This window comes from Nomascus leucogenys, chromosome 8 (assembly GCF_006542625.1).
Source record: "Nomascus leucogenys isolate Asia chromosome 8, Asia_NLE_v1, whole genome shotgun sequence".
NCBI classification, from domain to species: Eukaryota; Metazoa; Chordata; class Mammalia; order Primates; family Hylobatidae; genus Nomascus; species Nomascus leucogenys.
In genome coordinates, this window is record NC_044388.1 from 97,561,769 (window position 1) to 97,567,852 (window position 6,084).

Consider the following 6,084-nt stretch of genomic DNA (forward strand, 5'->3'; position numbering starts at 1 on the left):
TTGTATTCACAGAATTCTCCAGTAGTCTCCCAGTAAACTCCTTTTAGGGTTGAGATAGCTAAGGCTTATTTTAACTAATTGTTAAACTCATTTATTTTTACTAATAAGGCTTTTTTTTATAGCCACATCCTTTAAATATTAATTGCCATTTTCATTTGTATGCAAAATTAACATCTATTTCTACAAATGTGCAGTGTCTTCACCAGCTCCGGAAAAGAATATTTTTAATCACTGCAGTCGCTTAGGATAACAGGGTTATCTTTGGAAATTCCTGCCCTCTCGTGTCCAGTATACAGAACTACTTTTGTGTTCTCTAAAGCTGTGAATGTTAGCGGACAACCAGGAGGTGAGTTAGAGGCTCCTGATGGCAACAGGGGACTATTCCCTATTCCCAGGGTATAGACGGGCGAGTGTAATGCATATCAGTTCCCAATGTTTGTTTATTAATGAAGTCCAAGAAACTCGGTACTAATGACATGTTGAGCTAGATAATTCTTTGTTGTAGGATGGTTGTTTTTTTCTTTTGTTTTGTTTTGATTTTGGAGACAGAGTCTCGCTCTGTCACCCAGGCTGGAGTGAGTGCAGTGGCACAATCTCAGCTCACTGCAACCTCCGCCTCCTTGGTTCAAGTGATTCTCCTGCCTCAGCCTCCTGAGTAGCTGGGATTACAGAGGCCCACCACCACACCTGGCTAATTTTTGTATTTTTAGTAGAGACAGGGTCTCACCATGATGGCCAGGCTGGTCTTGAACTCCTGACCTCAAGTGATCCACCTGCTTTGGCCTCCCAAAGTGCTGTGATTACAGGCGGGAGCCGCTGTGCCCGGCTGGTTTTGTTTTGTTCTGTTTTTAAGACAGGGTCTCACTTCGTTGTCCACGTGGGAAAGCAGTGGTACAATCATAGCTCACTGCAGCTTTGAACCCCTGGGGTCAGGTGATCCTCTCACCTCAGCCTCCCGAGTACCTGGGACTACAGGCACACGCCACCATGCCTGGCTAATTTTTTTCTTTTTCTTTTTGTATTTTGTGTAGAGACAAGGTTTCGCCATGTTGCCCAGGATGTTTAGCAACATTCCTGGCCTCTACCCAGTATGTAGATAGCACCCACCCCTCCACCAACTGTGACAACCAAAAATACCTCCAGACATTGCCATTGCCAAATGTCCCGTGGGATGGAGAGGAGAGTGATTCCCAGGCTGAGAACCACTGCTGTATGCTGATGAAGCAAATTTATTTTACACATTGCTGACCTTGAAGTAGCACTGAATCCACCAGCTTATGGCACCAAGTTGGAGCTTAAGCCTACAGCCCAGGCTGTAACTCCTGAGTTCCCATACTCCTGAGTTCCCATACTGTATACTACAGGAGGAAAAGTTCCAGGTGCCAGATATCCAAACACTTGCTTTTTAATAGGACACACAGTCTATAATCAAAAATGTAAAACTTTCCATCTAAAGCAAAACGTATCAAGGCATGATTGGAATGGATGTTGGTGCATTCATTCATTTGTTCAGTAAATATTTGTTAAGGAGTACTTCTGAAATACGTGATGCAGTAGGTGCTAGAGCTGATGCAATGGCAGACTATGGCCCTGCCTTTAAGGAGCTAATCATCCTAGAGGGGTTCAATGGAGATATTGTCAGTTATAAGTAAGAGAGAGTCCAATTCCAGCTGGCTTAAACAGTCATGGGACTTCACTGGCCCATGCATTTGAAAAGCCCACAGACAGTGCAGACCTTAGGTAAGGCTGGATCCAATGGCTCAAAGTTGTCACCAGGGCCTGGGTTTCTTTCAGTGTCTCTGCTCTTCCTTTCCTATTGTCAATTTCATCCTAAGGTGGACTTTTGTGCAGCAGCCCCTATTTTTACACGTGTCCTCATTTCTAGTAGAAGTCTTGAAATTCACATTGTTTCGACTACTTTAGGTCACCTGCCCACCCTTGAATCAATAGTTGTCACCAGAGAAATGGAAAGTCCTGATGGATTGATTTAGCCAAGAGTACTTGCTTCAAGCATGGCACGTTTCCATAGAAATCACATAAATTCCCTGAAGGAGATCAGGGATTGCTGAGAAGGGAGAGAGAGCACCAGAAATGCTGGGTTAATATGGGGTGGTCAGCCAGCCCTTTGCACACAGACTCTGCCAGGTGATTTCATCTGGTCCCAAAGCACCATTCCTGTGGATTTCCATGAAGGTCTTATTGTAGCACTTTGGGCTTCATACCTGCTGCTTGCCCCTCTGAAACCTCATTACATCCACTGTTCACAGTGACCCCTTCTCTCCTTTCAACGCTCAGTTCAGAGTCAGATTATTTGAGGCTTCTTCCACCTTCCTGAGCCATCCTTTCATACTCCCTTAGCCCTGGTACTACCTACGCCTCATACCTGGTCAGGTTTCATGTTCCTGCTTCTCCAATTTTAGACTTACATTTTGCCTTTAAAGAGTTTGGGGTCTCCTAAATCCCCTCTCTTTAATGCCTAACAAAGGCATTGAGAGTGTTGATGTTGATTTCTTTGGTATCTCCAATTTCAACAATAAGATAGTTAAAGTGTGTGTGTGTGTGTGTGTGTGTGTGTGCACGCGTGCGCGTAAAACAGAGTGAGAAAGAAGTATGGAGCTGTGGAAAGAGCACAGGATTTATAGTAAGATAATCTATAGGCAGACAGTCCTGGGTTTAAATCCTGGATCAGCACTCTTTCAGATCTCAGACATTCACCAGTGGATCCCTACTTTACTCTTTTCTTTCCTTAAAAGGTATGTATGGTGTGTTACACATTCACTTTCTATGAGTTTTCACGCTTGTGAATATGCAGTCATGCCAGTGTTATTTGTTTACATTAGGCACATTTAACAAACAGTACATTAAATAAGTGCTTATAAGTACTGCCATAGTTGAGGTTCCTGATATTGGTGGCTTTGGCTAAGAGAGAGGAAAGAGGGACAAAGAGAAATCCTTCAGGCCTTGAACACATTTTTCCCCTTTCGGCTGAATGTGGTTCCCAGATTTGAGGTGGAGTGGAAGGCGGAAGTATGATTTGTTCCTTCCACCTACTCCTCTGCCTGATCACACCTCCTGAAGCCCTGCCCTGATATAACCGCTCAGTGCATGGCCGTGGTGCTTACATCAGCCCTCCATGCACAATGTAAAGATAAGAATGATAACAATATTTTATTTTTTGAAATAGGGTCTCTGTTGCCCAGGCTGGAGATCAGTGGTGCGATCTCGGCTCACGTAACCTCCACCTCCTGGGTTCAAGTGATCTTCCCACTTCAACCTCCTGAGTAGCTAGGACTACAGGCACACACCACCACACCTGGCTAATTTTTGTATTTTTTATAGAGACGGGGTTTCGCCCTGTTGCCAAGGCTGATCTTGAACTCTTGGAGTCAAATGATCCACCTGCCTTGGCCTCCCAATCTGTTGGGATTATGGGGGTTAAGCCACCGTGCCTAACCGATTTTTTTTTAACATGATGCTTTTAAACTTACTTAATGCATTTGGGGCAGGTTTAATGCATGAAAAGTGGGAGATGGTAGAGGCCTGGGAAGATACATAGTTGTGCTTTCCATGATATGAAACATGGCCCTCTGAATGCACTGTCAACACATCTGTCCTTGTGAGTTTCCCTGCTTTGAGCCTCAGTTCAGTCACTTACCACTTACAAAAAGTTACTTGATGGGAGAGCTATTTCTCCAGTCTACTCCTTGATGTCAACCCTCCAAGTTGGGGTATGATGGGCTGAGGAACGCTGAGGTTTAGACTAGCTAAGCGGTGGGACCAGCTGATGACCAACTGTCCTCTGATGAAGCCCACATCAGTCACCTACCACTTACCACTTGAGCCGAGGTCGAGGTCGAGGCCGTAGTGAACCATAATTACACCACCACACTCCGGCGTGGGTGACAGAGTGAGACCCTGTCTCAAAAACAAACAAAAATTTGGGAATCTGAAGTCTGTTCTATTTTTGTAACAGTGGACACATTTTCAGAAGGGCATGAGGACTTTTCTGAGTCTAAAACCTTTCTGGACCTCATCTTCCTCTTTTATGAAATGAGACTAATTCTCCACTACGAGGTAATCATGCCCTGTTGCATATTCAGTGCATCTCACTAAATTAGCCTGGTCATCTTTAAATTTTTTAGTGTAAGTACACTGCTGGAAATCCAGACTTTCCCACTTGACCAGATATATTCCCCAGAGGTCAGGACAAATAATCCCCAGATATGGTGATGGCATTGTTTTCTTCCTCTGCCCTGATGCCCCACCCTGAACTTTAGGGGCAAGCCTTTCCCTAATGATTCTTTCACTGGCAGTTCATTATTTCAGTGCATTGCTGTGGAAAGCTCTATATAAGTATTTGTTGCATAAAAGTTGGGGAATCCCTTGGATGGGCATGGTGGCTCACGCCTGTAATCCCAGCATTTTGGGAGGCCAAGGCAGGAGGATCACTTACGCCCAGGAGTTTGAGACCAGCCTAGGCAACATAGTGAGACCATATTTCTATAAAAAAGTTTTTTTCTTAATTAGTGGGGCGTGGTGGTGCCTGTAGTCCCAGCTACTCAGGAGGCTGAAGTGAGAGGATCACTTGAGCCTAGGAGGTCGGGGCTACAGTGAACCATGATCACACCACTGAACTCCAGCGTGGGTGACAGAGTGAGACCCTGTCTCAAAAACAAACAAAAATTTGGGAATCCCAAGTCTGTTCTATTTTTGTAATAGTGGACACATTTTCAGAAGGGCATGAGGACTTTTCTGAGTCTGAAAACCTAAAATTCTCTAATTGACAATTTTGCGTATCTTTGGGAGGAAATGCACAATTCATGACCAGACCAGAATATACTGAGAAAATAATTTATTTAATTGTAAATTGGGAAATCTTTTTAAAAGTTTAGTAATAACGATTAACAAGATGATGAATTTGTCCATTGGAGATTTAAACTTTAATGAAGTTTTTTAAAAACATCAAGAAATTCCTTTAAAAGTAAACATTAGTCCTTTGCTCCAAACTTTCAGGCTAGATCATTTCTTTGGGTCAGGACTTAAAAACCCTTAAGCTCTCCCTACTCCAGACTGAATCCAAGGCAATCTGACTAATAGAGAAGCAGGAGTCTTAACTAATGTGTGATCTACTTTTTCTTTTTCAAAAGCCTACTTTTTCCTTTTCAAAGCCCACTAATTCAGGGTTTTTGTTTTGTTTTGTTGGATGTGAGATTTTCTGGCAAGAAATGAAGTAGGAGGCACAGTGAAATGGTCGAGAAAAATCTAAGTTTCATTTTATCAAAGAAGCTCATTGCAGTATACATCAGGCTAGTGCAATGGCTCTTCAAATAAATTGCTTGAAAATGGAAACAAATGTCCTAGACTGGAACACAAGCAAAATATAAATATATGTGCATAGGTACATGTTGCCTCCTAACTCCCTTTACATTGATTTGGCTAATTTTAAATAATATGTAGGATTTCACAGCTTCTCTTAGAGAAGGGAATTGAATGTTAAGCTGTTCACTCACGATAACTAGATCTCCCATTGTTATGGCTCATGCTTCTGTTACAAAATCAATTAACCATTTTGCCAAGTATGTCTAATTGTTACACTTCCATAGTGCAGATGGAGCAGGAGAAAACAAGAGGTTACTTGATGGGAGGGCTGTTTCTCCAGTCTGCTCCTTGATGTCAGCCCTCCAAGTTGGGGTATGATGGACTGAGGAACCCTGAGGTTTAGACTAGCTAAGTGGTGACCGAGTGTCCTCTGATGAAGCCCACATCCTAGAAATGGAACTGCTTGCAAGCCTCTTCAATCCACTACAGGCCTTTGCCTTCTCTGACACCATCCACATCTCTTTGCTAAGGATTTGAAGATGCAAGCTGCAGAGTCTGGTAGACTGAATACCACTTACGCAACACAAGAAACATCTTCCGTTCAAGTCCCTGAACATAGGGTCAACGAGATTGGAAATCACCCACACTTCGTCCCATTCAGTACCTGGTTCTGTGATGTATTTAAGCACTAACTCCATACCCTAAGTGCCCTCAGAGTGGCACTGCCCCACAGTGATTGGCTCCTCTCTTCCACTCTCTCTTTGC